The sequence below is a fragment of the Physeter macrocephalus genome, chromosome 18 (genome assembly GCF_002837175.3).
Source record: "Physeter macrocephalus isolate SW-GA chromosome 18, ASM283717v5, whole genome shotgun sequence".
Lineage (NCBI taxonomy): Eukaryota > Metazoa > Chordata > Mammalia > Artiodactyla > Physeteridae > Physeter > Physeter macrocephalus.
In genome coordinates, this window is record NC_041231.1 from 45,958,360 (window position 1) to 45,968,805 (window position 10,446).

The 10,446-nt window shown below is 40.6% G+C and overlaps 1 long non-coding RNA gene across 1 annotated transcript in view; it reads right to left on the bottom strand.

Moving 5' to 3' along the window:
* LOC112064943 (uncharacterized) overlaps nucleotides 1-9,578 on the bottom strand; it is a 51,109-nt gene extending 41,531 nt beyond the window's left edge. The window contains exon 1 of the long non-coding RNA XR_002891752.2: nucleotides 9,312-9,578. This is a non-coding gene — a long non-coding RNA (uncharacterized lncRNA). The remainder of the gene's footprint in view (nucleotides 1-9,311) is intronic.
* Between the last annotated feature and the right edge of the window lie 868 nt (nucleotides 9,579-10,446).

A 10,446-nucleotide genomic window follows, 5' to 3' on the forward strand; every position in this document is an offset into this window, starting at 1 on the left:
GATAGGGAGGGTGGGAGGGGGGGAGACGCAAGAGGGAAGAGATATGGGAACATATGTATATGTATAACTGATTCACTTTGTTGTAAAGCAGAAACTAACACACCATTGTAAAGCATTTACACTCCAATAAAGATGTTAAAAAAATTTTTTTTTAAAAAGATGCCATTTTAAATCTTATTACCAGGGCACTCAATTAGGACAAGAGCATCTTAGAGGTTAAAAGTAGTTACAGGGCAGAGCAACCATCTACAAAATCCAGGCATCTCAGAGAAGACCTTGTCAGAAACAGCATTTGCAAAGACAGTTTTAAGATGTAGAACAGTATCTGCTTTGCTAAGGCAAAGGAGGCTTGCCTAAGCTGCAGGAAAGGACGCAATATTTTTATTTCTTAGCGCGATGAGAATTCTTTCCCCAGCAGTTAGAAGGACCTGCAGTTTCAAGATCAAGCACTAGAACTTGATCAGTAAACAGAAGAAAGACTTTGCCTAAGTAATTCAAAACTTGTGGAAAAACAAATGGCAGAAAAAGAACGCTGACCCGTGGAATGTGGTGCAGGGGTGAAGTGTAGCCTCTGTGTCCTGCTCCCCTCCTCCCCCTGCAGCTCCCTCCCCACTCAGCAACCAGAGGGATCTTGTGAACGTGACCATGTCCCTCCTCTGTTGTTTAAATACATCACTTGCCTGTGGGACCCATTGCTTGTCGAGCCAAGACTCCGCCCTGCTGGGGATGATGAGGTTCTGTATATCCTGTCCCCTCCGATCCCTGTCTCTCCAGCGGACTTTCCTATCCCTGTTCTCCTCACTAACTGGGCACTAGCCCCACTGGTCTTCCTTCAGATCCCAGAAACTCCAAGTTCCATCCTGCCTTGAGGCCTCACATACCTGTCCCTGTGCCTGGAACACTGTCCCTGTGCCTGGCCCACTCATGTTCACCTGTCAGGTCTCAGCTTAAATGGTTTATCGCAAAGAAGCCAGCTTGGACCCCTGCCCACCCCAAAAAAACCAAAACCAAATGATATTTTTCTGTTACATCTGTTCATGTCTCCCTAAACTTTCATAACAATTGTCACAATTTAAATGTGTAACATATAATAGATATTTATTTTTGCTTCTTTATTTTATATGTCTCCCCGCTGAACTGTAAAGTTCATGAAGGCTGGAGCGCTACCTGATTCTTTTCAACACTGTATCCTCAACAATAGTACTCAATAAAAATACTAACAGTCAACATTTACTAAATGCTTATAATGTACCTGGCCCCATTCTGAGTGCTTTAAGGAAATTAACAACATTTAACAATATTTATTGAGCAATGGTTATTGAGCTAGGCTTGGTCATAGGTGCTGGGGATACATCAGACAACAAAACAGACAAAAGTCACCACCTCAAGGAGTGGATATTCTAGTGGAGAAGACAGACAAGAAACAAGATAAATAAGTAAACTACTTGACATAGTACAAGGTGATAAGTGCTAAGGAGAAAGATAGTACAAGGAAGAGGGTTGAACAAGCATATGAGATGCATATTTTCCATGTCTCGTAGCTGAGGAAACTGAGGTGGAGAGAAGTTAAGGAACTTGTTCAAAATCTAATCCTTTGGCTATTAAGTGGCAGATTCAAAATTGAAACCCAGGTTCAGGTACCACATGACTAACCACTGTACCCTCCTGCCTCTCAAAATAGGAACACAGTAAGATTGGATGGAGGAGTGAAAGAATGAATCTAGGGGGTACCTGTGCTATTCAGAGACCTAGCATGCACATGTGGAGGGACCACTATGGTTTCTACAACTGGTTTCCAGACTATGCTTCTTGGAGACTTAAGGTCCACAGAGACCCTCCAGGGGCCACTGCAGGAAAGAGGGAGCAGGCAGCCAAGGACACACAGCTCCCAGCCCCTCTCCTGCCTCCAGCTGGAGCAGCTCTCCTTTTACCTGTCTTATATTGGGCTTCCAGGTGACCTGCCTTTTGAAGAAAGAATAAATGTTTTAAAAAGTTTTAAAAACATCTCTTCTAGACAAAAGCATAATTAAGGCAATTAGCATAGTCAAAGTCAATGTTAGCGCTGGCTAGGGCGGTAGACATAGCTAGCCCAACCCCTTCATTTTACTGAGTTGGAGAGTGAGGTCGAGAACAGTGACATGACTTACCCAGAGCCATGTAGCCAGTGACAGAGTGAGCACTAGGTCTCCTGTCTCCAGTCCGATCTCCTTCCCTCTGCACCACCACTGTTGACAAAGATGACTGGGCAGCAGGGAGGAGAGTAGGGCTGGCACTGGCCCCGCTGAGGCTGCTGTGTGGCGCTGGTTAATGATCACCAGTCCCATTTCCTCTTCTCCCTGGGCATGTGGCCAGGCTACATTTCCAAGTGTTCCTTACATAGACATTTCTCAGCCTCCCCTGAGATAGTGTGGCCTTTTGGTTGAGTCTTTGCTAATAGAAAGTGAGCAGAAGTGACAAGCATCACTTTCAGGCCTGGTCCATAAAACCCTCCCACATGGGGTCACCCATGCCCTTTCTCCATCTACTGCCTTGACTTAGAGGAAGCCACCCGTCGAAAGTGACAAAACCATAGGACGGAGACGGCCTGGGTCCCTAAATCACCACTTGAAAGGGAGCCACTGTCAATCAGGAACATTTGTTTTAGGCTTTGGGTGAATGAAAAATAAATTCCTATCATGTTTGAGCCGTTGTATATTGTTAGGTTTGTTCCAACAGCTAGCATGACCTTAACTAACCAGCCATGATCTTCAATCAACAGCCCTCAGGATCTCTTCTCTGCTTTTTAAGATGAGGATTACGTTATCCATCTCTGGGATTGTTGCAGGATGATGTGGAATCCCCAGCATGAGGCCCAGCTCAACACATGACAATGGAGATAAGTCATTAAAAGGTAATGCTGCTGGAACTGCCAGATATTCAGAACCACATTCCAAGAAGACTGAGAGAGGAAGAGAGGAACATAGCTGCCTCTGATAATAAGGTTATCTCAAAAATGATGGGTTGTGATTATATTTGAGCCTGGCAGAAAAATGGAAAAAACAACAAACCAACAAACAAAAAAACCAAAACAGTGAAATATAGTGGTTGAATGCCAGGCTTTGGAGTCCGACAGAACTAAATCTTAGTTCCTGGCTTACTGTATGACTTTGACAAATCTTTTAACTTCTTGTAGTTTCAATTTCCTCTTGAAGAAATCGACTAATTCCAGGGTGAGGGAATCCAAGGGTGTTAATGAGGACCCTTGGTTGCAGGCAACAGTATCTGTTCTAGCTAAGGAATTTATAATGGAGAATAGAAAACTTACAGAATCATTATAGGGGCTGAGGAAATTGGCTCTGGGCTGAGCTTCGAGGAACAACTGCCAAAACCACAGTGCCAAACTGGGCCACCAAAAGAACTGTTCCTCTGCTTAATTAGGAAACTGCAGGATCAGGAAGCGAACTCTACAGGTGCTGACTTAAGAACCATGCCACCTCTAGACCAACCTGTGCCAGGAAAATTGAGCCTCAGACCCTGCTTCTCTGCTCAAGTAACTCAGTTGTAAATCAAAGTCTCATAGGAGAACAACTGGAGACAAGCTTTTAGGGGGTCTGGAAAATGCCTAGCTTTCCAGTCTTTGCAGTGTAGGAAGATATTTTAGAAAGAGGTAGGAAAGGGTGTTGAGTAAGCCAATAATTCTATGGAAAACGGAACAGTGTCTGGCACATAGAAGGTGCTCAATACGTTTTAACTAGAGTTAGCAGAGCTTAGTTGTTAAGGGCCTAACCTCTGCAGCCATACTGCCTGGGTTCAAATCCTGGCTCCACTACTATTAGTGTGTCACATTAGTAGCCTACTTCCCATCACTATATTTCAGGTTACACATCACACAGTTAGGATTGTTTCAGTTTACTCATCATAAAATAGGCATATTATAATAGGTCATATACCTTACAGAAGCACTTAGAGAAGTGCCTGGTCATTGATCCTCAATTAACACTAGCTGCTACCAGCACTGTCCTGGTCTTCATGGCTCCAAAGGGTAATTGCATTTACTAGAGGCCTCTGTGACAACACATGGGCATCCAAACTCTGCTGACTCTGCAGGTCAGCTTTGCCTCTCATTTGAACATCTCACTCCTTTCCTCTATTGACTCAAAGAGCCTGATGATAATAAACAGTAACAGCTAGGCCCTCCGTTAATTGCATTATTCATGGTATTGCACTGGTTCTCACAATATCCCTTTGGAGATTGGTATTGTCATCCCCAGTTTACAGGTTAGGAAACTGAGGATCTGTGGTGTTAAGGCCCTTAACAACTAAGCTCTGCTAACTCTAGTTAAAACATATTGAGCACCTTCTATGTGCCAGACACTGTTCTGTTTTCCATAGAAGTATTGGCTTACTCAACACCCTTTATTACCTCTTAAGTCCATAATTTCAGAAGAGGAAAAGAAAAGTGGAAGTGCTCCCTTTTTCCCAATAATCATAGGAAGAAAACCTAGTAGTACTAGTTCACCTAAGGCCTTAACACCTCCTCCTTCTGTGGATCCAAACTACCCAATGAGAGAGACACCATCTCTGAATAGAATGATCATAAATAGTGCTGCTTCTCCAAAACAGGTACCAATACTTAATCCTTCTAAGGTTACAAATGAAGGACTTGGCCTTGCAGGTGCAGCTTCTGGAACTAACAGCTCTCCTAGTAGTCTAAAAGATTGTCTCCCTAAATCAGCACAACTTTTCAAGTCTGTTTTTGTGAAAAATGTTGGTTGGGCTACACAGTTAACTAGTGGAGCTGTGTGGGTTCAGTTTAATGATGGGTCCCAGTTGGTCATGCAAGCAGGATTGTCTTCTATTAGTTATACATCTCCAGATGGTCAAACAACTAGGTATGGGGAAAATGAAAAATTACCAGAATACATCAGACAGAAATTACAGTGTCTTTCTTCCATCCTTTTGATGTTTTCTAATCCAACTCCTAGTATTCATTGATTAAAGCTCCTTTTAGATATATAAGTTTAATAAATAACATTTTTGTTGGCTTTCAAGTGACATTTTTTTATTTTAAAAAACTTCTTCAGAAAGCCTTTCCATAAAAGAGAATTTTAATCTATACCATAACGGATGTATTCTAATGAGAGAACAAAGCAGAATGAAACTTGAGTCACTTACAAAATGTAGTGGTAGTAGACTAAAATAGGACACCTAACTTTGCTCTTAGAACATATATTCCTAAAATTACTGCGGTCATATATTTTTATTGAACAATCTTTTAAAGCAAAAATATAAATGGTGTGTGGTATATTTGTGCTGTTATTTTTTTCCCTACTTCTTAGACATGTTAAGAATCATGGACAAAACACGCTGGAGTTTCTGAATTTTGAACATGTAAATAATGTGTATTTATGTTACAAGTAACATATGTAAACATGCATATATTTCCTACCTCTTTCTAAAATTATGGATTCCAAGGGTCATGTGGTTGGTTAGTGTCAGCTTTGCTACCATAAGGCAGCTCTCTGCTCATGGCTGTAACATATTAACCTACCTTCTTTTTTATGCTTTCCCTAGTTCAAGTGGAGCAGAGCTGTGCTCTCCCTGTGGTCCAGTTCTGATTTACTCTGATTCCTGGAGTACAGCAGTAAATAAGAAACAGTCTTTGTGTTAGAGGAGCCTACAGTCATATAGAAAGTGTGATCCATTCAATGTGAAGTATGTATAAGGTACAGAAATAACACAAAAGAGCTCTCAATTAACTAGGGCTTCAGACAAGGGCTATAGGGAGGAAGTGAAGGCTGAGGGGGTTACCACACTGGGGCAGAAAGCAGAGCAGAAAGAGAAGACATATCACACAGAGAGCAGTATGTGCAAAGGCACTGAGGTATGAAAAGGAGCATGGGGTATCCAGGCAATAACAAGGAGGTCTGCGTATTGGAAGTACAAGGTGTGATATGAGGAACAGCAGAAACTAGGATTTGCAAGGACTGTGAGGAGTCTTGGAAAGCTACATTAAGGTAGTGGGGAGCCAGGGAAGAGTAGAGGGTTTTCAGTAGCTGAAGGACAGGTATGACTTGCATTTTAGAACAATTCCTGTTTAATGGGCAGGGCTGAGTAACGTGCAGGTCCCAGGGCAAATGAAAATTTGGGACCCCTTGTTCAAAAATCAGGAAAAAAGTGCTGTTAAAGTACTGATATATAAAGTTTTTTTTCTTTAAAAATATTTGATTACGGGTTTCCGTGGTGGCGCAGTGGTTGAGAGTCCGCCTGCCGATGCAGGGGACACGGGTTCGTGCCCCGGTCTGGGAAGATCCCACATGCTGCGGAGCAGCTGGGCCCGTGAGCCATGGCCGCTGAGCCTGTGCGTCCGGAGCCTGTGCTCCGCAACGGGAGAGGCCACAACAGTGAGAGGCCCACGTACCACAAAAGACATATATATATATATATATTTGATTACTTATAAAACATAAGTTTTTTCTCCTCTGCATTTTATTTGTTTCTGTTCTAGTCCTTATTTTATTCCTTTTTCTTGCTTTGGATTTAGTTTGCTTTTCTTTTTCTAGTTTCCTAAGATGGAAGGTTAAGCTATTGATTTGCAATTCCTTCTTCTTCTTTTTTTAAAAATAAATTTATTTATTTATTTATTTTTGGCTGCGTTGGGTCTTTGCTGCTGCCCAAGGGCTTTTTCTGGTTGTAGTGAAAGGGGGCTACTCTTCTTTGTGGTGTGTGGGCTTCTCATTGAGGTGGCTTCTCTTGTGCATTGGCAGGCAGATTCTTAACCACTGTGCCACCAGGGAAGTCCCCCTTCTTCTTTTTTTTACTATGAGTATTTATAGCTATAAATTTCCCTCTAAGCACTGCTTTAGTTGTATCCCATAAGTTTTAGAATGTCATGTTTTTGTTTTCATTCATCTCAAAGTATTTTCTAATTTCCTTTGTGATTTCTTCTTTTTCCCATTGGTTATTTGGGAAACAAATGTGGAAATTTAATTCCACATATTTGTGTATTTCCCAAATTTCCTTGTGTAATTGATCTCTAACTTAATTGCATTGTGGCTAGAGAACAAACTTTGTATGATTTCATCCTTTAAAATGTATTGAGACTTGTTTCATAAATAAGCATGTGGTCTAACCTGGGGAATGTTCCATGTGTGCTTGAGAACAATGTATTTTCTGAGTGGAGTGTTTTATAGATGTCATTTAATGGTGTTGTTCAAGTGTTCTTTATCCTTGTTGATCTTCAGCCTAGTTGTTCTATTCACTATTGAAAGTGGGTATTGAAATTTCCAAGTATGATTGTTCAATGGTCTATTTCTCCCTTCAATTCAGTTAGTTTTTGCTTCAAGTATTTTAGGGTTCTGTTGTTAGGTGCATATATAACTATAATTGTTATAGCTTCCTGATGGAATGACCCTTTTATCATTATAAAAAGTCCATATTTAACTCTAGTAACATTTCTGTTTTAAAGTCTATTTTGTCTGACATTTGCATAGCCACTCCTGCTCTCTTATGGTTGCTGTTTGCATGGTATATCTCTTTCCATTCTTTTGCTTTCAATCTACTTATATCTTTGAATCTGAAGTGCCTTCTCAGAGAGTAGAGAGCAATAAGCTTTGGAGTTAGTTATGTTTTTGAGTTATGTACTCAAAGATATAAGTAAATTGAAAGTAAAAGAATGGAAAGAGATATACCATGCAAACAGCAACCATAAGAGAGCTGGAGTGGCTATGCAAATGTCAGACAAAATAGATTTTAAAACAGAAATATTACTAGAGTTAAATATGGACGTTTTATAATGATAAAAGGGTCATTCCATCAGGAAGATATAACAATTATAGTTATATATGCACCTAACAACAGAACCCTAAAATACTTGAAGCAAAAACTAACTATAAAAAGTCCATTTTAGATTTTAAAACAGAAATATTACTAAAGTTAAATATGGACGTTTTATAATGATAAAAGGGTCATTCCATCAGGAAGATATAACAATTATAGTTATATATGCACATAACAACAGAACCCTAAAATACTTGAAGCAAAAACTAACTGAATTGAAGGGAGAAATAGACAATTCAACAACCATACTTGGAAATTTCAATACCCCACTTTCAATAGTGAATAGAACAACTATTCACTATTGGAAACTGTGTAACTTTTGCTCTGCTTCTTAACTTGTGTGAGACCCAGTCTTGTCATCTGCAAAATGGAGATTATAATGCCTATTATTGTGAAGAGTGAGATGGTATACGTGAAGCTCATGGCAACACTCCTGTTACACTAAAGAGAATCAACAAAAACTTAAGGGCAATGACAATGAGCCATTCCAAGCTGCAAACCCAGCGTGTGCTGAAGGACCCTTCAAACTTTTTGAAAGCGACCCTTAGAGACATCCTAAAGCAACTCATCTCTTTTTTCATCTAGAAGTTTAGAGATTGGTTTTTTTAAAGTTCTGTAGCATAATCCCGATTTTAATGGGTGTCTCCTTGGCTGTCCTTTAAACACAAAGCCACCTGCTGTCTCTGCTCCATCCCCATTCCCCCGCTCCCATTAATACTCCTCTCCAGTTTGACACTGGACTTGAAGAAAAGATGAGAGTTTCCTTTGTGGACACAAGAATTGTGTTATTCCAACAAAAGCTGGCAGATTCCTCCTTGGATGTGTTGACAGAATTTTGATCACCTAGACATCAGCTAAAAACTTGAACATGTCTAGCTTTTAATTGCCTTGCCCACCCACACAGAAGCTGTTTGGAGCATTAATCTGGGCTGTTTAGTACTTTTGAATTGCACCTCTACTGATATAAACAGAATCACAGCTCTTTGTTGAGATGAGAGAAGACTTTAAATTTTTTGTTCTTCTCTGGTACGAATTTCTCAAGAAATTATCACCAAAGAGTGCTTCCACTTCATAATTACAAAGGATATACAAAACCACAAAGAAGAGATTAAACTACAAAGATGAGGTCAGAAATAAAAGAAGAGGGGAGGGATAAAATGTAAAAGAAAGAGGTGATGGGGGAAAATAGTTATTTAATAGGATCAATGCCAACATAATCATAAATAAGGGGAGTGTTGAAGGGGGCAGATATGCACACTGTGCATCTCCTATGCATCAGCCACTGTGTCAGAGTGAACTGGAATCAAGAAGACTTTTAATCTGAGCTGGTACCACCCATGCAGGTGGCTGAGAGGGAGGCCATTTACAGCCACGTTGGCAATACTTGCAGGGACAGAAAAAGTCAAATTCATCTCTTGCCACAACTATACCAGGGGTATGATAGTCATGCTCAAGGCAGGCAGACATTTTCCTCGTATTGAGGCTGGACTTACCTCTAAGGGGAACAAGGACAATGCTTGCCTTGGTGAGGTTGCTTGCTTCTTGGATAACTTAGTGGGGAAACTGGCTACAGATATCATGGGTGGGGAGATTGGAATGGAATCAGAGAATCTACCATCATCCCTAGGAAAGAGGCCAGAGGACATCAATTAGTTTCCAGCTAAAGCCCAAGGTGCCCATATTTGCAAGACACAACAAGAGATGGAGGGAGGCAAAGGCTTTCCCCCTTTGGCATTCATCAGTGGCAGCACCAAGTGTGCCCTCCTTTCTCTCTTCCATGGACTACCATAAAAGACTAGCTCTCCCTTGCAATTATTTTGGAGGAGTCCCATGTGCTGGATAAACATACCTGCTAAGTTACCTGCTTCTTCCTTCTCAGCTTGTCATGAAGTGGTACCCAGGGTGGTAACACGTTGCATCATGTTGTTTTGCATCTTTCCTTATCCCTGCCCCCCTTCTCTTTTCCCCCACTCTCACCACCCTGGGCTAGACACTTCTCAAACAATTAATGTCCATTTTTTGATTGGGTTATTTGTTTTTTTGTTGTTAAGTTGTATGAGCTGTTTGTATATTTTGGAAATTAAGCCCTTGTCAGTCACATCATTTGTAAACATTTTTTCCCATTCTGTAGGTTGTCCTTTTGTTTTGTTTATGGTTTCCTTTGCTGCGCAAAAGCTTGTAAGTTTGATTAGGTCCCATTTGTTTACTTTTGCTTTTATTTCTATTGCCTTGGGATACTGACCTAAGAAAACATTGGCACGATTTATGTCAGAAAATGTTTTGCCTATGCTCTCTTCTAGGAGTTTTATGGTGTCATGTCTTATGTTTAAGTCTTTAAGCCATTTTGCGCTTATTTTTGTGTATGGTGAGAGGGTGTGTTCTAGCTTCACTGATTTACATGAGACCTAAATAGACATCTCTCCAAAGAAGACATACAGATGGCCAACAGGCACATGAAAAGATGCTCAACATTGCTAATTATTAGAAAAATGCAAACCAAAACTACAATGAGGTACCACCTCACACCAGTCAAAATGGCCATCATTAAAAAGCCTACAAATAATAAATGCTAGAGAGAGTGTGGAGAAAAGGGAACCCTCTTACACTGTTGGTGAGAATGTAAATTGG